Source organism: Ceratotherium simum, chromosome 39 (genome assembly GCF_057802395.1).
Source record: "Ceratotherium simum simum isolate JZ-2026a chromosome 39, ASM5780239v1, whole genome shotgun sequence".
Lineage (NCBI taxonomy): Eukaryota > Metazoa > Chordata > Mammalia > Perissodactyla > Rhinocerotidae > Ceratotherium > Ceratotherium simum.
This window is the reverse complement of record NC_141938.1, coordinates 9,194,268-9,216,403: the sequence shown is the minus strand read 5'-3', so window position 1 is coordinate 9,216,403 and position 22,136 is coordinate 9,194,268. Positions and strand designations below refer to the sequence as shown.

The 22,136-nt window shown below is 36.2% G+C and overlaps 1 pseudogene; it reads left to right on the top strand.

The window, feature by feature from the left end:
- The first annotated feature begins 4,070 nt into the window (after positions 1-4,070).
- On the top strand, positions 4,071-5,046 carry LOC101387565 (olfactory receptor 7G2-like; annotated as a pseudogene).
- Positions 5,047-22,136: the final 17,090 nt, after the last annotated feature.

The window sequence follows — 22,136 nt, the reverse complement described above, 5'->3', positions numbered from 1 at the left end:
AATCACCAGTAAGGAGATCGAAACAGTAATCAAAAACCTCCCCAAAAATAAAAGTCCAGGACCAGACGGCTTCCCTGGTGAATTCTACCAAACATTCAAAGAAGACTTAATACCTATCCTTCTCAAACTCTTCCAAAAAATTGAGGAGGGGGGGAAGATCCCTAACTCATTCTACGAAGCTGACATTACCCTGATACCAAAACCAGACAAGGACAACACAAAAAAAGAAAATTACAGGCCAATATCACTGATGAACCCTAAGTGTTTGAATTTTACGATATCTGAGCTACATATATAAATATATAATTTATACCCAATACATGAACTATGTTTTCACATTAAATATTGGAAGCAACCTCCAAGATATCATTCATTAGATCGAGATGCTTTTGTTAGTAACTTTAAAAAGAGAAGTCTGGAATTCGTTTCAAAATGTGTGTGTGTACATGTCCACAAGGTATGTGAAATGGAGGTGAACATGAACATCTGGTGAGAACTGGATGGTGTACACCTGGCCTAACAGGGCCAGCGATTAGCCATCATGAATTCCTCTCTTCTATAGTCTTGGTCTTTAAGGATTTCCAGTTCCCAGGGGTCAGAATGACACTAAAAATATTTGTCTAATGAGGACCTTTGGATATTGATCCTCCAGGGATATGGAGACTGTAAAGATTCAGCCTGTGAGAACCTCATTCATCAGCCATTGCCTAGTCAGGAAGAAGCACACCCAAGGCTCCATCCAGGGATGATTTTCCTTGGCCAGGAGCCCATTGCCTCACTTGATCTCTCTGCCCTTGCTAAAGACATACCTTCTGTATTCAATATCCACATAAGGTGTCAAGCATCATTCCACAGTGATACCAGCAAGGTAACTTAAAGTTCTTAGTTATTGCTTTGGTAATGGGGACAAGTGTTTTACTACAAATTCATCTGTAAGAAGACATGAGGAGGGTACCTGCATGAAATGATCAGAACCAGGTGTCCCATGGGACTGCAGCATAACTGTCTTCTTGTTGACCCGTTCCAATGTGGTTTGTACCAATACTCAGCTGGTACCCAAGCAGCTTGTCTCCGAATTTCTCTATAAAAATGGAGGAACCCATTATTCCTCTGAAAAGAAATCTGCCCCTTCTCAAACGTGATGACTGGTATAAAGCCTTGTGACATTTACTTGAATTCTCGTGTGGTTGTGGGGAAGGGGTTTGGCTGGCTTTCCCTTACATTTCCGTTCTTGGTTCTTAATACATCATTGTACTGAAAAGTGCTTGTATAATGCCTGTAGCTGGGCTGTGAGGATGGAGGGGAGAAAGTGGACACAGAGAGACTCAGCCAGCCGGCTTTCTAGCACATTCTTTTCTCTTTATAAAATTACTATGTATTTTATATAAGAAAAACAGCGACTGTATAATAAAAAAAGCATATGACCACTCTCAACTCATTCCAGAATTAACAAATGTTGACATTCTGCTATATCAACTTCAGGTCTTTTTAATAAAGCAACAAAATAATATGCATATAGAGGGCACCTCCTGTGTCTACCCCTGAGTTTTTGTTTCCCCTTCCTAGAGACAGCACTGTTTAGAATGTGATGATATCCCCCATGCATGGCCTTATATGATATTTGTATTCATAAACATTTATAGGGTGAAAAACACTAAGCATAATACCCATCAGTTAGAGAATAGAGAAATAAAACACAATGTACCAATATAGTGGAATACTCTTTGGTAATAAAAATTAATAAAGCTGGAATAAATATATAAAGAAAAGATAAATTACATAGGAATGCCAATTTTAAATGACATGTACTATATGGCTTCGGTTTATATAAAGATTTCAAAATGCAAAACAATGCAATTGTTTATGGAAAAACAATACTAATTATAGTAAAAGTTGCTGAGGAGTAGCACATATGAAGCTCTTTAGTGGTTTTCCTGGAGAAGGAAAAGAATCAAGATAGTTCAAGTACATGATTTGGGTACATCACATGTACTGATACTACTTTATTGCAATAAAGATATCTACAATGAGAATAATGAAGTGCATGAATTTGATAAATCTGACTGATGGTACTAGCTCTTCATTGTTATCTCTGTACTTTTGTTTAGCTTGAATAATTGATAGTAAAAATAAGTGTATCTGTGTAGGATCAAAAATATTTAAAACTTTCTCAAGCTGTAGACTTTTTGTCATATGAAAGTTTTTCACTTATAGGTTTTCGTTATTTCTGTTGATTCATATTTCTGATTGTTTTATTCTCTGATTCATATTAACTGCTATATGTTTCATGATATGTCCATTCTAAATGAATGTTGGCATCATTGGTAAAGACTTTCTTCATTTTCTACATGATAAAGGTTCCTACCTGGAGTTTCAGCTCATAAACTGTTCCCTGAAATTTGCAGCTATAATCTAGGGATGTTCTGTATTTCTATTGTCTTTCCCCAGATTGCCTCACAACATTACTTTCTTCTTAGGGGTGAAATATGCCAAGAACTGTCGTTCATGGCAGAAAAAACAACACAATAGGAAATTTCAGTAAAAGAGTCACATATATTGAGTGCTGTGCTGGATACTTTTTCTCTATTATTTCTCACCATTGCAACATCCCGATAAGTTTTCATGACAGCCCCCATTATCCAAATGAGGACATCAGCCTGTTTAAAATTACAAACATAGGTTGTTTGTTCAAAAATAATTGAACAATTTTCCTCACTCACAATGCAAGTGCTGATCTGGCTTAAATTCCAAGTAATACACCAAATGCTAAAGGTCTTCATGGCCACTTCTTTTCCCCCTTGAGAGGAAGAACCATTGCTTTACAGAGACAATCTTGGTAGGACACTTGATTATCTTGGAAGTATCATACAAGTCTGTCTCATCTTGTAAGTCTCTGTCTTCCAAGGACCAAAAATTGAAGCTATATTCATTTGTTTTCTTAGAAGCCTATGCATTTCATTCTTTCTCTCGTTTAGCTTGTTTTTAAAAAGCTATATGCCACCTATTGCCTTAGGGGAAGAAATTCCCTTAGGATGAGATAGAGAATCTCATTGACATAGTTTTCCAGCTTATTTTATAACTGATCGCTAATGCAGTTGAGCAGTGTTTCCATGGGAAAGTCCTAGGAACTTCAAGTTTATGGCCAACATTTTCTAATCTTTGCTCAGGTGCAGAGCATATACTTGGATGGTTGCCATGCACCTGCCACACAATATTCATGGGTAGAGGTGGACATACCTTGCAGGGAAGTGAAAAGATTTGGAGCATTATTCAGGCAGATCTATTACAATTTTAAAGGAGAATTAAGAAATCTGAGTGATAGTTTGGAATGCTAATTCTGTACTATCCAGAGGCATTAACAGACGTTAGTCAAGTGAGTCAATTTAGCAGCCAGATGATCTGATCTCAGATCCAGTCTTTGCTATGAACTAACTGTGTACTTTGTGTTCATGATGTAACCTCACCTTTCCTATGTTTTCTCAATGATACATGGAGTGATTGCATGATCTAACTCATCTGTACTTTAACAAGCCCTGCAGATGATTCTGAGGCAGCGGACCATCAAGTTTGGGGACTATAATTTACAACAAAGATTGGATAACTTCATTCTGGTCTTTCTGTTTGTTTGAGGCAAGAAACATTTCTGAAGTAAATGCCATGTCTTACTCTTTGTTTCAACCTCAGCACTTGGAACAGGGTGTGAAACAGAGTTGGTGACCAATAAAATTAAGGGCCAATAAAGAAAGTGGAGGGAGGAGAGTGAGAGATGATGATTGAGGGAAAATTAGTAGAAGGAAAGATTTGAATATTCTCTTGGGTTCACACTGTACAGAGAATTTTTTCTTCTTTTTAAGCACTGGTTCTCGAACTTTAGCATATATAAAATTCATCCAGAGGGTGGTTAAAGCAGGTTGCTGGTCCTCACCCCAGAGTTTATCAACAGTAATTACAGAGTGGTACCACCATTATTCATTTCTAACAAGTTCCCAGTGGATGCTTCTGCTGCTTATATAGGGAACATTCATTTTATTTTCTTTTTATTCCATCTTTCTTTCAGGTTCAACAACAGCATGGATCTTAGAAATCACACAGATGTTTCAAAATTCCTTCTCCTGGGATTGACAGATGATCCAGAACTGCAGCCCCTGATCTTCTGCCTGTTCCTGTCCGTGTACCTGGTCACCATCCTGGGAAATCTGCTCATTGTCCTGACTGTCAGCTCTGAGTCCTACCTCCACACCCCCATGTATTTTTTTCTCTCCAATCTGTCCTTTACTGACATCTGTATAAGCACAACCACGATCCCAAAGATGCTGGTGAACATCCAAGCGCAGAATCAGGGCATCACTTATATAGGCTGCCTCACCCAGCTTGGCTTTGTCCTGTGTTTTGGTGGATTTGAGAATTTTCTCCTTGCAGCTATGGCCTATGACCGTTATGTGGCCATCTGTCACCCACTAATGTACACAGTCATCATGAGCTCCTGCTTCTGTGGACTGCTGAGTCTATTCTCTCTGTTTCTTAGCATTGTGGTTGCCCTCCTCCACAGTCTGATGGTGTTGCGATTGTCCTTCTGCAAGGACCTGGAAATCCCTCACTTCTTCTGTGACCTTGCTCAGGTCCTCAAGCTCGCCTGTTCTGATACCCTCATCAACAACATCCTGACATATGTTGTGGCTAGCCTTTTTGGAGGTATTCCTCTTGCTGGGATCATTTTCTCTTATACTCAAATTGTCTCTTCTGTTTTGAGAATGCCATCAGCAAGAGGGAAGCTTAAAGCTTTTTCCACCTGTGGGTCTCACCTCTCAGTTGTTTCCTTGTTCTATGGGACAGCTTTTGGGGTGTACATTAGTTCTGCATTTACTGATACTTCCAGAAAGACAGCAGTGGCTTCAGTGATGTACATTGTGGTTCCTCAAATGATGAACCCCTTTATCTACAGCCTGAGGAACAGGGATATGAAGGGAGCCTTGAGAAAACTCATCAGAAGGAGACCTCCTTTTCTGTGATTGTGCCATTGACTTTGGACTGGTGTTTCTAGAATGAATCAAAGTGACAGAAAACCTGAGTGAGGCAGAATGTCTGATTCTTCCACCTGCAAGTTCTTCCTAAATGAGTAGATAACATAATGGGTAAGAACATTTCAACTTTGCCTGGAATCATGACTTTGCTTTTAGTTTGGCTTTGTGACTTTAATCAAATGATTGCATTTCTTTAAACTCACTTTATTTTCTCAGGTTGCCTAGAAGCAGAGAGTGATGCAGGGGTTCTTGTTTTAGTGACTTGTGATTTCTGTAGATGGAAATTTTTAAGAGGTGGATAGGGCAGGGGAGTAATTGAAACAAGACTGTGGGCATTTCTAGAGGTTAGTTTCCACCTGATCCCATGGTTGGACATTTAAATTGCACCACAGAGTTAGACTTACAGTGAGGTAAGGGCGCTCACTTTTCATATCTCAATTTAGTAATTAATGAGTCCAGTCACTTGTAAACCATATCCTTCTGAGGCAACATTAGCATCCACTCCAGTTCTTTGTCGTAGGACTGGTTCTTATCAGAGTCACAAAGTGGTGGCAGCAAATGGAGGTGTCATACTCAGACATGATGCCCAGAGACAGAAATCTGACTGTCCTTCCCTGAGTAAGTTGATAATAGATCTTTCCATGGAGTCAGCCAGACGACATCTCTGTAGTGAGTTGAATGTTGGCCCTCAAAATGATATGTCTGCGCTCTAATCTTCTTAACTTGTAAGTATTAAATTATGCCAAAAGGATGATTGTGCTGATTTGGAAAAGGATTTTTACATAGGAGGAGCTTATTCCATATTATCTGGGTGGGCTCTAAATGTAATCAAATGTATACTTTTAAGATAGAAGTGGAGAAGATACAGAGAAAAAGGAGGAGGCAATGTAGCCATGGAGACAGAAATTGGATTCATTCAGTCAGTATTTGATCATTCTTGTCTTACAAAACTGTCATTATCCTAAGACTCAGATGCATCTCTCTATGACCTCGCTATATATCTATATACAATTTACTGAATAAATTTGCTTCATTTTCACCTTGTTAAAATTTGATATTAAGGAATAAATTCTTTCTCTTCGATGTTATTCTCATCATTGTACTTCCGAGAGTCAATCAATCATGTTGCTGGGTTTAGCAGTTATTTCCTTTCAGTGCTCTCTGTTTTTGTATTATGTATGGTGACATTAAAAAATAGCCACATTTTTCACAATAGCCATGACTTGGAAGCAACCTAAGTGCCCATCAATAGATGAATGGGTAAAGAAGATGTGGTGCATATATACATATATACATGCACATAGATAGATAGATAGATAGATAGATAGATAGATAGATAGATAGATGCACAATGGAGTATTACTTAGTTATTAAAAATGAAATTGTGCCATTTGCAACAACATGGATGGACCTTGAGGGTATTATGCTAAGACAAATATGTCAGACAGAGAAAGACAAATACCATATGATTTCACCCATATTTGGAAGATAAACAAACAAGCACATAGATACAGAGAACAGATCGGTGGGTTACCAGAGGGGAAGGACATAGGGGAGGGTGAAAGGGGTAAAGGGGCACATACATATGGCGATGGATGGAAACTAAACTTTTGGTGGTGAACACATTGCGGTCTATACAGAAGCTTAAATGTAATGATGTACATCTGAAATTTACACAATATTATAAAACAACGTAACCTCAATAAAAATTTTAAAACGCAACATTTTGAAGTTTTAAAAATATTTTATTTTTTCCAGTTTATTGTGGTATAATTGACAGATAAAACTATATATTCATTGTGTAAAATGTGGTGATTTGATATAAGTATCTATTTTGAAATGATTACCAAAACCAAATTAACACATAAATCTCCTCACATAGCTACTATTTATTTTGGTTAGAACTCTTAAGACATACTCGCTTCACAAATTTCCACCATATAATAGAGTATTATTAAGTATAGTCGCCATGCTGTACATTAGATCCACAGAACTTATGCCTCTTATAACTGAAAGTTTGTACCCTTTGACCAACATCTCCCTATTGTCCCAAACCCCAGCACCTCGCAACTACCATTCTACTCTCTGTTTCTATGAGTTTAACTTTTTTTTTTTTTAATTCCACATATAAGTGATACTATACAATATTTACGTTTCTCTGTTTGGTTTATTTCACTTCTCGTGTCACAAATGGCAGAATTTTCTTTTTATGGCTAAATAATAGTGTGTGTGTGTGTATATATATGTAATTGTGTGTGTATATATACATAATTGTTATTATTGTTGTTACAATATATAATGTTGTACATATATGTGTATATATCTGTACACAAAATTTTCTTTATCCAGTCTTCCATCAATGGACACTTAGGTTGTTTCTATATCTTGGTCATCGTGAATAATGCTGAAAAAAACATGCAAGAGCAGATATCACTTCAAGATACTGATTTCCTTTCTTTCGCACATATTCCCAGAAGTGGGATTGTATGATCATATGGTAGTTCTATTTTTAATTTTTTTATTGAGGTATAATTGACATATAACATTACATTGGTTGCAGGAGTAAAACATAATGATTTAATATTTGTTTTTATTGTGAAATGATCACCACAATAAGTCTAGTCAACATCTTTTTCATACATAGTTACAATTTTTTTTATCGTGATGAGAACTTTTAGATTTACTCTCACAGCAACTTTTAAATATACAATACAGTGTTTTTAATTGTAGTCATCATGCTGTACATTATATCCCCATGACATTTATTTTATCACTGGATGTTTGTACCTTTTGACTCCCTTCACCCATTTCTCCCACCTTCACTTCCCACCTCTGAAAACCACCAATCTATTCTCTGTATCTATGAGCTCAGTTTTTTGTTTTGTTGTATTTTATGTTCCACAAATAAGTGAGACCATATGGTATTTCCCTTTCTCTGTCTGACTTATTTCCCTTAGCATAATATCCTCAATGTTCATCCATGTTGTTGCAAATGGCAATATATCCTTCTTTTTTCATGGCCAAATAATATTCCATTGTATAAACTTACACCACACTTTCTTTATCCATTCGTCCATGATAGACTCTTTGGTTATTTCCACGTCTTGGCTATTGTAAATAACGTTGTAATAAGCATGAGAATACAGATATCTCTTCAAGATAGTGATTTCATCTTCTTCACATTTATTTCTAGAAATGGGATTGCTTGATCGTATAGTAGTTCTACTTTTATATTTTTGAGGAACTTCATACTATTTTCCGTAATTACTGTACCAATTTACATTCCCACCAACAGCGTACCAGAATTCCCGTTTCTCCACATCCTTGCCAATGTCTGTTATCTCTTGTCTTTTTGATGAGAGCCATTCTAACAGGTGTGAGGGGATATCCCATTGTGGTTTTGATTTGCATTGACTGATGATTAGCGATATTGAGCATCCTTTCATGTACCTGTTGGCCTTTTGTATGTCTTCTTTGCATTCCATAGGTAGGCTTTTCATTTTTTGATGGTTTCTACCATTCCATAGTTAGGCTTTTCATTTTATTGATGGTTTCTTTTGCTGTGCAGAAGCTTTGTAGCTTAATATAGACCCACTTATAATTTTTGCTATTGTTGTTTGTGCTTCTGGTGACATAATTGTTGCCAAGACCCACGTCAAGGAGAATTTTCCCTGTTTTCTTCTAAGAGTTGTATGATTTCAGGTCTTATGTTTAAATCATTAATGCATTTTGAGTAAATTTTTGTGAGTAGTGTAAGATAAATGTTCAATTTCTTTCTTCTGGATGTGGTTATTCAATATTTCCAACACCATTTATTGAAGAGACTATCATTTTCCCTTTGATTATGCTTAGCTTCCTTGTCAAATACAATTGACTGTATATGGGAGGATTTATTTATGGGATCTTGCTTTTTGTTCCATTGGTCTGTCTGATCTTATGCCAGCCCTACACATTTATGATTACTATAGCTTTGTAGTGCAATTTGAAATCAGTAAGTCCAAGGCCTCCACCAGAGGTGTCCAGAAGCCATTTAAGACTTCCAGAGGAATCTGATCACATCACAGATACAGGTTAATTAGAGTCCAACCCTTGGGCAACAGTTAGGAAAATATACAGTCAAGCCCCTTCCAGGAAGAAAGTAGGAGCCTTGAGTTTTTCTTCTTCTTTCTGCTCAAAGCCCAGCGGAATAACCATGGGAAGTACTCACCTACCCATTTAAAAACTGCCTCATTGTTTTCTGTGGTACTAGGGGACTCATAAATGTCAAGCCCTGTTGGCTTTCAGAGCTAGATGACTTAGGGGCCAGTCTCCCAGGTTTGCCATAATGGTTGGTGCCCTAAGTGTGTGGTCCAAATCCTTCACTCCTCAGGAATAAGCTGTAAGCTGGTGATTCCCTCCTGGTTGTAAGGCACTGTACCATGGGTGAAGTTTGTGGTGTGAGTATGTCTCAGTGTTTCTTACCTGTTTCAATGTGGGTATTTTCTCAGTCTCCTTATATGTAAGAGTCACTCAACCAGTTTCTGGATTTCTCTCAGAGGGAATTGATCTGTGTGGAGCTGTACAGTTGGTGTATTCCTGGGAAGAGGGAGGTTAAGAAACTTCTATGCTGTCGTATTGTTGAAGTCAGAGAAAATTCATTAATTAATTTCAAATTTTTAACAAGGTCAATATTGAGGCAAATTTATTTAATATATAGTATCAGGAAATATAAAGGAGTGATAAAAAGGTGCATTAGAATCCTATGACAATGACCGTTTAGTAGGGCAAAATGATCGAATATTGGAAATCAAATACCAGCTACATGAATCCAATATCTGTCTCCATGGTGACACGGCCTCCTCCTTTTCTTTGTGTCTACTCTACCTCTATTAAATTTATAAGGATACATGTGAGTATACTTAGCCCTCCCCTGCCAAGATAATCCAAAGTAAATGCATCCTCTGCAGAGACTGCTTTCCCAAATAAGTGACATTCATCATTTTGTCATATGTTACGAATCACAAGTTAGGTGGATTAAGATGTGGACGTACTGTTTTGAGGGCCACCATTTAACCCACAGTAGTCTTCTGGTTGACTCCATCTTAAGGCCTATTATCAACTGACCCAGGAAAAGGTAGTTTTCTGTCTCTGGTCATCATGTTAAATTATGATATCTATATTTACTGCCACTAACTTGTGAACTTGAGGAGAAACAGCCCTATGACTAAGTTACAAAATGGAGGAATGAATGATCCATACTCTCCTGTTCTCATACATTCCCTACCTCTGAAGTCCTTGTAATGACAGACAATTCTCTTTTTTGCTTGACTGTATGAGAGATAGGATTTTTTTTCTTATAACTGAAATCTTCCTCGCTGATGAAGTTCAAATATCTCACAATCATCTCAAACCACTGAGATGACATCATTAAGCCAATGTTATAGATAGTGAAGCTGAGTGTAGTGCATCCTAATGTTGTCTCATAGGGACATGATTTACCAGTGACTGGTCTCAGTAATTACTAAATTGGGGTGGGAAAGGTGAGTCCATGCCTCACTGTAAGCCTAACTTTGGGTTTCAACTGACATGTTCCTATCATGGGAGCAGGTGGAAGCCAGCTCTTGATATAACCACAGCTGCGCTTCCTGATTCCACCTTTTCCCTGCACTGTCCATCTTCTACACTTTTCGTTCATTTGTGAGTCATTCAAAAAATATTACCAAAACTTGAACCAATGTCTCAAGTTCTGCTTATGTGGAGTGTGAGAAAAGAGAATGAGTTAAGAACTGAATTGAAATCATTTGTAAAACAACGCAGAGCTACACAAAATAAAAGTTATGTTTCAACACCAAAATAAAATGTATTTGACTGTTATCTAGTCATTTTAGAAGTTGGTGACAGAAGAGCCAGGCTCAAAAAAAAAGATAAAGTTTTCCGTGTACCACAAAGAGAATGAAACATAAACTGGTAGGTGGGCTGGAGCCAAGCCTCTCTGCTGATTTCTGTCAATACATATGTAGATACTTGCTCTTTCATGTAATGAGGATTCAAGAATGTATACAGAAGTCAAAATGTAATGATGTACACGTGAAATTTATACAATGTTATAAACCAACATTGCTTTAATAAAATATTAAAAATAAAAAAGAATGAAAATGGACTCCCACCTAACACCACTCACAAAAACAACCTCAGAATAAAGTCCTAAATGTAAGATCTGAAACTAAAACTCCTAGAATAAAACATGGGTAAGCTCTTTGACGTTTCTGGCAAGGACTTTTTTTGGATTTGAAAACAAAAGCAAAGACAACAAGGCAAAAATAATCAGGTGGGACTCCATCAAACTAAAAAGTTTTTGCATGGAAAATGAAACCATCAACAAAATGACCTTCATTTGACAAATTTCTTACCTTTGCCAAATTCATGTTGGCTGATTGCTTTTCTCTCCAATTCTTTAATATTTTTTAAATATATTTAAGGTATACAACATTATAATTTGATATACATAATGAAATCATTATAGTTAAGATAATTAACATACCCATCTCTTCATGTAGTTACTATTTTTTTTTTTTTTTGTAGAAAGAGCACATAACATCTACTCTGAGGCTACTACTCTGACTATGATTACACCCTTGTTTAGCTTCTTTCCCTATCCTATCCTCATTCTGTCACTAACCTTTCTCCTAAGAACATTTCCCTCAAAATCACTATGGAAAGAATTCCTTACTCGGGTTCTACTTTGATGGAAGCTGACCAAAAAATCAAGCTCAGAGAGCTCACATAAATTTTCAAAAATCCCAGTGTTAGGGAAGACCAAAGTCAGTGTTTAAACCTCAGTTAGACTCCTCTAAGTTATTTTGGTGTTTAACCATTGTAGGTTAATAATTTGGTGAAAGAAGAGTCAGATATTCTGACTCACCCAGTATTCCTGTACTTTGAATTCTTCCGGAAGCCAAGCCCAAGGCAGATGACACAATAACAAAAAAGATGTTCCTCAGGTGAGTTTCCTCAAGGTTCCTTTCATGACCCTGTTAGTCTGTAGATGAAGGGGTTCAACATTGGAGGGACCACAGTGTACATCACTGGGGTTATTGCAGTCTTCTTGGAAGAGTGAGTAACTAATGTACACACCAGAAGCTCTGCCATAGAATAAAGAAACAACTGAGAGAAAAGATCCACAGGTAGAAGGGGCTTTACGTTTCCCCCTTGCTGATGGCATTCTCAGAACGGAGGAGACAATTTGAATGTAAGAAAAAATTATCCCAAAGAGAGGAACACCACCCAGTATGCTAGTCATTAAATATACCAGGATGTTTTTGATGATGGTATCAGAACAGGAAAGCTTGATGACCTGAGCAAGTTCACAGAAGAAATAGGAGATTTTCAGATCTGTGCAGAAGGATGGTTGCAACATCATCAGACTGTGGAGGAGGGCATCTGCAATGCTAATGATGCCACACACACGGGTGTGTGGAGGTGGGGGTTAGAGTCAATGGCCAGAATGATGAGCAGATTTCTAAGCAGAGTAACCGGGTGTATGGACAGGAAAGTCCAAAGAAGAGGAGCTGCGGTTCTGGATCCTCAGAGAGACCTAGGAGGAGGAAATCTGTTACACCTGTTTGGTTTTCTGATTCCTTATTGTTGATGAGTCTGATGGGAAAATTACAGGTCATAGAACACATGAAGATGTACAAGGACTCCTTATTTTGGAAAGCCCTGACATCTATATTGTAAATTGAGTTGAATATTACTCATCTTTTCCTTTCCCTTCTGCCTCTCTCTCATTCTCTCTCCCTTCCTCAACCTCTTTTTTTTCTATCTTCTGTTATACACTACCCAGTTACCCAAATCTTGGTTACTTCTTCCCGCATCATGGCAACTAATAGCAAAAAATAGGAAATGATACATGGCTTTTTCTTTGAGAATTCTCCAAATCTTCAAATCAGCAAGCAGGAAAATCAAAACCAAGTACATTAAATGTGAATTTTGGAGCACAGTTTCTCAAACTCTACTTGTATCAGAATCAACTGGTGAGTTTGTTAAAACCCATATTTCTGTGCCCCACATTCAGAATATAAGATTAAGGAGATTGGACATGAGACTGAAAATTTTCCTTTCTAACACATTGCCAAATGTTACTGCTGGTTCAGTTTTACTTGAGGACCACTGTTTTAGAGCACAGATCATTGTGGGCATGGAAAATCAACTCCTCCACAGGTTGGAGCTGAACCAGCCTAATTAGTGAAGAAACTGACGGCCTGACACATCAGTGTTCTGCAGAGTGAGCTGGCTGTATCTAGTCAAGTCCATGACTCAATTAAACCTCTTTATTTTCAATGGGTCATCAAAATCTGTCCTTTTAATTGCCTATTTCCATTCCAGTGTCTCATCGTTGGGTTCTTATCACAAAATGCATGCTAGAATTGTAATTAGTAATTATATTAGCAGAATTATAAAGATAAATATAATAATTATTATAAACTGCTCCCACTACCATTAGCACTTATGGCGCTCTATTGCCGGGAACAATTGTCAGCACTTTTCCAAAATTAACTGATTTTATTCCCTCTAGTGACCTATGAGTTAGGTGCTCCCACCATCCTCTTGTTTACTCTTGACCTCACATAAATATAAAGCTCAAGTGAAGGAAAGTTGTGGACACAACTCTAAGGAATAACATTCCATTCTTCCCTGGATGTGAAAGAAAAAAATGGAAGCTCTGAACTCAAGGAGCACAGAAGTACAGTGAAGCACTGGGACCCTGGTCAGAAATGATGGTCCCTCAGATTAGATTCAGATGTGCTGCATAATGGCCTGGGCATGGCTGTTGAATGGGGTGGCCACAGGCAGACTGTTTACAGTCTCTGTGTCTCCAAGTTGTGCGATATACAAAGCTCTTCATTAGTCAAGCTCTTTTACTCTCCTGTGATCAAAAGCCAGCAGAAATCCTTGAAGAGCAAGCCTCAGAGATGAAAAACTGCTTTGGCTGATCCTCTCACCTTGAGAGGTCAAATCTATTTCATCTTCTTCCCTACACATTTCTTGGCCAACATCTATTTCAAGTGTGTCTCACACCTCAACACATCTGCCTTCTGTTATTGAGTTCTAGAATTCCTTGTTTAGGTATATTTGAATACAAACATAACCTAAAAACAATATCAGGAAGACTAATACTATATTTAAGCTCATAAATATGGTTTCTTTCTCAGGGTAGATATATATTACCTGTATAAATATATGTGATAATATATGACTGTATCCTAAAAATGCAACACAAGGGTTAATTTTATGTATAGCTCATTGAATGTTGATGCCCGGGCATATTATATTTACCAGCTTCTAATATATTCTGCATACTCAAATGTAACAGGATGTTTTTCTCTTTATAGAATTTTACTACTAACTTTTCCGAGTTCAGTATTAGTAGCTCCAATATCCTTTTTTTTTTCACATCAAGGACCATGGATTGAAATTTTGGTTCTTGGATACCAATATTATTGCAGTCCATTACCAGAGTAGTAGTCAATCTGTGAGACAGCATACCTTTGAGGATGTAACCATAAGATTTGGGGCTTATTTGTTTTAGCAACAAATTTTCTTTTATCTGACTGTTATGACACAATTATCAAGACAAGGAGAGATACAATAGACTTAGTGATCAGAAGGAAGAGCCCAGAGAGAAACCAAGACATAAATGGACAGTTTATTTACTGCAGAAGTGGAATTTAAATGATTAGATGAATTAATAAAATGGTGCAGGTATATGAAATGAATTTGGATTCCCATCTTTTATCAAAGTCAAAATTAAACTCCATGTGGGTTCATGCCTCAAATGTACTAGGTAAAAGTATAAATCCTTTATTTTGAGGTAGTTATAGGTCACAGAAACAAGACCTAGTAAGAGCAAACCACTGAATAAAATATTGACAAATTCAACTCTATTAAAACTAAGCATTTATATTCATCCAAAACACATCGCAAATGATATGCAAAACGAACCACACAACTATTAAATAAGGTTCAATGAATATAACTGACAAAAGATTACTATCTCAATTAAATAAAAAACTGTTATGAAGTGGCAGCTTAATAGAAATACCATAAACAGATATTCCACAAAACAGGAAAAATAAATGGATAGCAATATGTGAGAAGACTCTCAATCTCATAATAAGAGAAATGTCAATTTTTTCTTTCTTCCTTTTTTTATTGGAGTATTACTGACATACAACATTATGTTAATTTCAGGTATATAACCTAGTGATTTGATATTTATAAACATTACAAAATGATCATCATAATACGTCTAATTACTATCTGTCCCCTATAAAGTTGTTACAATATTATTGACTATATTCCTTATGCTGTATATTACATCTCCATGGCTTATTTATTTTTTAACTGGAAGTTTGTAACTCTTAATTCTTCTCACCTATTTCAACAAACCCCCCACAATCCTTCCCTCTGGCCTCTAAAAGTTTATTCTCAGTATTGATGAGTCTGTTTATGTTTTGTTTTCTTTGTTAATTTGTTTTGTTTTTTAGATTACACATATAAGTGAAATCCTATGGTATTTGCCTTTCTCTGTCTGACATAGAGAAATGTAAATTACTTAAGTAATATTTTATACCCACTAGATAGTTAGAGTAAATGAAAATGTGTTGGAGATAATGTGGATCTCAAAGAACTTCTTACAGGAGTGAAAACTGGTACAACCACTTTGGAAAACGCTTTGGAACTACTCGTAGGAGTTTTGGCACTCTCTTATACCCAATAACTCCACTTCTAACATAAAATTTTATGTTATTTCTACCAGGAAACATGTATGAGATTATTCAAACAGCTGTATTCATAATAGCAGAAAACTAGCTACCAAAATTCCATCCAAATCAGAAAGAATAACCATATTGTAATATCATCAAACACAATATAAAATTATATGGCATAGAATGTGAATGATTAGTGATACACCCAACAACAGATTTGAATCCCAAAAGCACAATGATGCAAAAAAATAACCAAGGCAGAGAAATCATACATTAAGATTAAACTATTAACAAGTTGAAAAACAAGCAAATTTTAAAATAAATATATAATTAATAAATTATATCAGGACACACACAGGGGTGAAAAAAGGATTCAGATGAATCCTATTAAAATGCCAGTACGTAGAACAAACATGATCAAATACTAGCATTTTCATAGTATCCAACCTAATAGAACATCAAATGAAGGATAAATATAGAATTCAGGATAGTGGTTACCACTGGGACAGAGATGTGATGTGACTGGAACACCCTTACAGCATATTGTATGCTTTATTCTTAACCTGGTAATTTGTACATGAGTTTTCATCATATTATTACTTTTTAAGACTATAGATACATTTTATATACCACTTCATCTATGATATTTTAACAAGTAAAGTTGAGGTAAGGACTTTCATATACCAAAATACAAATTTTCTCATGTTTTTTGAATATTAAAGTCATGTTTCTTAGACATCAGAGTGCATCAGAAACTCATAAAGTGCTTCTTTATAAAACTCATTTCTCAGACGTCTCCCAAAAATTCAAAGTTAGTAGTTCTCAGGTGAGATTTAGAAATCTGTAGCACGAACAAAGGCCTCAGGTGACCCATCTCTGCAGGTGTTCTGTGGATGTCAACGGAGAAACTCTGTACTAGAGCACAAAATGGACAGCAGGCAGGGAGCTGTCCTCTAGTTGTGGTGCTTACACAATATCTCCCCTCCACACTGATGAAGGTCACCCTCTTGATTCTCCTGTGAGACCTCCATAGTTCCCCTTCACAAACACACACACACACACACACACACACACACACACACACACATATCCAGATAGATGCTTCTGCCTGATGTCCCAACATTTTTGTACTTGTGGGAAATGTAATGGTCCCTAACCCTATCAACTTCTCTTTTCTCCTATTGTATTTTACACTTAACCTCGTCTCCACAGAAACACTGTTTCCTTCATAGAAACACACCATAAAGTGTTGCACAAGAGCCCTGATTATGCAACCAACTCTTTAATACTTCATTCAGACAATGAATTTTACTCAACCATATTTCTCTTTGTGGATCCCACCTGAGATAGTAGGAAATAACAGCAAGAAGAGGTAACTAAAGACATAAGTAAAAATTCAGATACATTTTTGTCAATAAATTAATGAGAAGAAGGCAAAGCAAAGAAGGTGTCATAAAAGATTAAGAATCATTAATCTGTCTATCTAATAATTAGTAATTTGATTCTATCACTCAGATCAGAAAAAGCTGCTGACAGATATTACAATGAGGGTAAGCAAGTATACATTCTGAAGAAGAATTTATGGTAAAAATATGTGAGTGCAAAAGGATTATAAGATTTATCGTATTTGCAAGATGTGGAATACTATAATACCACTTAAATGCTATTGAGTACTCCTATATGTCAAGCATTGTATTATGTGTTTGCAGTGCTTATAAGAGTGACTGGCCAACAGGAACTAACTCTAGATGGTCAGGCTAAGTCTTTCATAGTAATCACTTTTCCCACATGAGTAATTAGGGGCATGTGATCCTATTTTCAGTGATGAGACTAAGGGGACATCTTCTGGATGACATCATGAAAAGGTCAATTATCAAACTACGCAGGGAAGTACTTCCATTTTCTGTGTCTGGGCATCAAGATGGAGGATGACACCTGCATCTGCTGCCACCACCAGTCCTACATCCGAAGCTTCTCAGTATACAAACACTTTTATTGTTATTTGGATCCCAGGGCAGTGCAAATCCTTACAGACAAAGACTATAGAAGGGAGGAATTCAGAATGGATGATTCCCTGATCCTGCAAGGCCAGTTGTACACCATCCAGCTCTCTTTACGTGTTCTACTCACCTCCATTTCACATACGTTGTACACATGGACACACCATAGTCTCTAATTGGATACCAGTATTCATTTTGTAGGTACAAGCAATGGCATCTCTATCTAATTAATATTAGGAAACTCTGTGAAACTTTGTGTGAAAAAAGTTTATATATGTGAGTACAAAAATATTTTTATAACATAGCTAAGCTATTGCAAAATGAAAACACTCAGAGATGTTTCTTTCTGAGTTACCGAATGTTTCCTGAGCCTTACACTTCACTCTGTATATTTTATAAGTAGATTATTATTTATAATCTGTAAACAATTCTGCTGTGATCAATATAGATGGAATTTATAATTTCATAAACACCATTTCCAATTTCATCACAATAGTTTCAGTGTACATTTTTATTTCACATTAGAGGATCATGGCACTTTATTTTTAATAGAATTATGAAAAATTATAACATCACTGCCAAAGCAATAATATGCTGGTTCATCCATACTCTCAGTTGATTGAGAGGGATTTCAACAATAATTTAATAGGTGATGATGGTGACCCAGGTTAATACTTACACAAACATTTTTTCATGAATGAATTTAATATGTTCATGCATTTGTCAATTTATTTCACCACATATTAACAGTTTCTACATGAACTTTGTTTTTCAGTCAATAGAGTTCTTGATATAGTATTTGAAACTGTCATGAGAGAAGACGGCACTTGAATTTTACCCATTCACTTCAACAAATTAAATAATAGGAAAAATATGAAAAGGCATAGCTGATCTCATAAAACAAGAGAAAGCTTTCCATGTACCACAAACATATTTCAAACATAAAGAGTGAGTGGACTAAAGCCAAGGGTTATGTGGATTTACTTCCATAAGAAAGAAGTTACTCTCTCCAGCTAATAAGCATCTTAGAAGCTAAATGTCCTGCAAGATATTAGGTGCTTTAAGTCAAAGGCAAATGTGGAGCTTCAATACTTCAGAAAAGTAGGTTGTCCACACAGAAAAGTCTTGTCCACAACAAGACTTGTGAACACTGCCTGGGCCCATGAATGCGGACTTGGAACTGATGAAACTTTCCGAGAAGCCCCAGGGAAGAACTGAACCAAGTTATCTGCTGGTGTGGTGACTGGATTTGTGATATTCACAATATATCCAAGCAGAAGGAGTCAGGAAACTAGATTTAGGACTAGAGAACTGATTTGGTGATTGATGAGGGCATATGTGAACCTGCTGAATGAAAAAGCATGAGCCCACAGATGGAAAGAGAGAGAGGAAAAATCCTTCCCATACAAATAGAATCTGCAAATCAAAATGTAAATAGGAAGAAAAACAATCCTGAAATAGAGAATCACCACAATGAATATACAAAACATATGGAGGCCAGGACAGTTGAAATGGAACAAATAATAGGGAAAATAGTAAAGAGGTAGTGTCAGGCTGATTACACAAAAGCCTACTGACAACCGCAGATGAAGGGTAACCCAAGTGTGGTGGAATTTGAAAAATCCTCTCACAATGTTTTTCTATCTGTGCGTGCAGAGTTTCATCATCAGCACCTACAGCAGGGCTTGACAAGAGTATGCTCTCAATTAATATTTATTTGATGAATGAACAAGTAAATAAGTGTGTATATTAGAAATTGAATATGATTTAACACATTCACAGAGTAAGAGTAAAACATATCATTATTTTCAGTAGATAGAGAAAAAGTATTTAAATAAAATGTAACATCCTTTCATGATAATAAAAGTAGTGAAGTAAAGATAGAAGAAATCATCTTAACTCAAAAAAGAGTATTTCAGAAATAATCTACAGTAAATGAAATAGTCAACAGTTAAGTACTCAAAACATTCTCTTTAAAATCAAGAACAGTATAACAGATGCCACCTGACATCACTTTCATCCAAAAAACATAACGCAGTTTTGAGCTATTGAGAACAAATAAACTAGTCACAATTATTAGATAAAATTAGCATCTATGTAGAGAATGTCAAAGAATCTATAAATAATTTGTTAGAGATAACAATAGAATGTAGCAACGTCACTGAAATCAAAATCCTATATAAATAGCAATTGCATAATATTTTTTGTATGTGTGTGAGGAAGATCAGACCTGAGCTAACATCCATGCCAATTCTCCTCCTTTTTGCTGAGGAAGACTGGCCCTGGGCTAACGCCGGTGCCCATCATCTTCCACTTTATATGGGACGCCGCCACAGCATGGCCTGACAAGCGGTGCATCCAAACGAACCCGGATCTGAACCCGGGCCGCCAGCAGCGGAGCACACGCACTTAACTGCTACGCCATGGGACTGACCCCTCAACTGCATATCTTTTCAAAGAAAAATTTATTTAGAAAGTGTGATTTTTAAAAGATTCCTTTATCAAGGTCTTCAGATAAGTACCTGGGAAGAGTTCTAACAAAAGATTTGAAAGCACACTGTGAAAGCATCTGTAATGTTGTACTGAAGGACACAAAAGAAGACCTAAAAAAACAATGGAAAGCATATTCTAATTTTGAATAGATATATACAATATTGTGGAGACATCAATTTTCCTGAAATAGCTTTAAAGATTTAAGGCAAACCATGGGATTTTATTGTATTTGAGAAGCTGATTTTAAAGTTTATATGAAAGAGCACTGGAGGAAGAGTATTTGACTTGATGGCAAATAAGAACAGAGTGGAGTACTTGCCTTACAGGACATATTATGGAGCAAAGTAAATGAAACGGTATGGTTTTGTAACAGACAGAAAAATAGTACCAATGAAATCTTCATCTATATGAATATTCTTAGGACAGAGGAGGCATTGGACACTTTCTTTATGACAATGTGACATTGCAGGGAAAGGATGGTACCATTCAGGAAACAGTGCAGAAATTATTGTATCCATATTGGAAAAAATTAAATGTAATTTTACATTACAGCATACTCAAAAATCATTCCAAATTACCAAATCTTAAATGTGAAAGACAAAATGATTAAGTGTTTAGAAAACAATATAGGAAAATATTCCTATGACATTTGAGAGAAATGATTCCTTAAATAATACTAAATAATCACAATACAAAATGAAAAGAATGATAAATGAAATGATTTTAAAACAAATGATATTAGACTGAATCCTGCAAATATAATGAACTCCCACAACTCAACAACAAAAAACAAACAGAAAAAAAATTAGTAAAAATGGGCAAAGGACTGGTATAGACTTTCTCCAGAGAAGATACATAAATGACCAACAAGTGCGTGAAAAGATGCTCACCGTCACTAATCATTAAGGAAATGCAAATCAAAACCACAATGTGATACTACCTGATATGCATTAAGATGGCTACTGTAAAAAGAAAAGAAAAATAAATTTAAAAAGTGTTGGGCAATGATGTGGAGAAATTGGGGCGTTGTGCACTGCTGGTGAGAATGTAAAATAGTGCAGCTCCCATCAAGTCTGTATGAAATTTCCCCAAAAAATTAAAAATAAAATTATTATATGACCTAGTAATTCTACTCCTGAGTGTATTCCCAAAATAAATGAAAGCAGGGACTCAAATAGATATTTGTGCACCCACGTTTCATAGCAGCATTACTCACAATAGTTAGAAGGTAGAGTAACTCAAGTGTCCATTGACCAACAAATGGATAATATAATTATGGTATATGTAAGCAATGGGAAATTATTCTGCCTTAAAAATAAAGGAAATTCTGATACATGCTGCCACATGGATGAGCCTTGAACATATCCAGATAAGTGAAATAAACCAGTCACAAAAGGACAAGTGATGGATGATTTTATTCAGATTAGGTTCCCAGAGTAGTGAAATTCATAGTCACAGAAATTAAAATGATGTTGCCAGAGTCTGGGGGCAAGAAGGTATAGGTTATTACTGTTTAACAGATGCAGTTTTCAGTTTTGTGAGATCATGAGTTTTATGCACAGACGATGGTGATTAAGCAATGTACTTATGTACAATATGAATGTACTTAATGACACTGGACTGTACACTTAAAAATGGTTAAAATGGAACATTAAATTATTTTTATTTTTCCATGATTTAAAAAAAATAAATAATCAACCAATTAATAAGCCACCAAAGCAAGTGACTCAAGAATAAAAATTCAGAATTTTTCTCTCAATATAACAAGAAGAAGTACAGCAGGAGAAATAAACTTGCAATAAAGAGCTTCCAAATATGGCCTAGACTATCCATCTATAATAACTTGATTTTATTACTCAGTGGAGACATAAAAG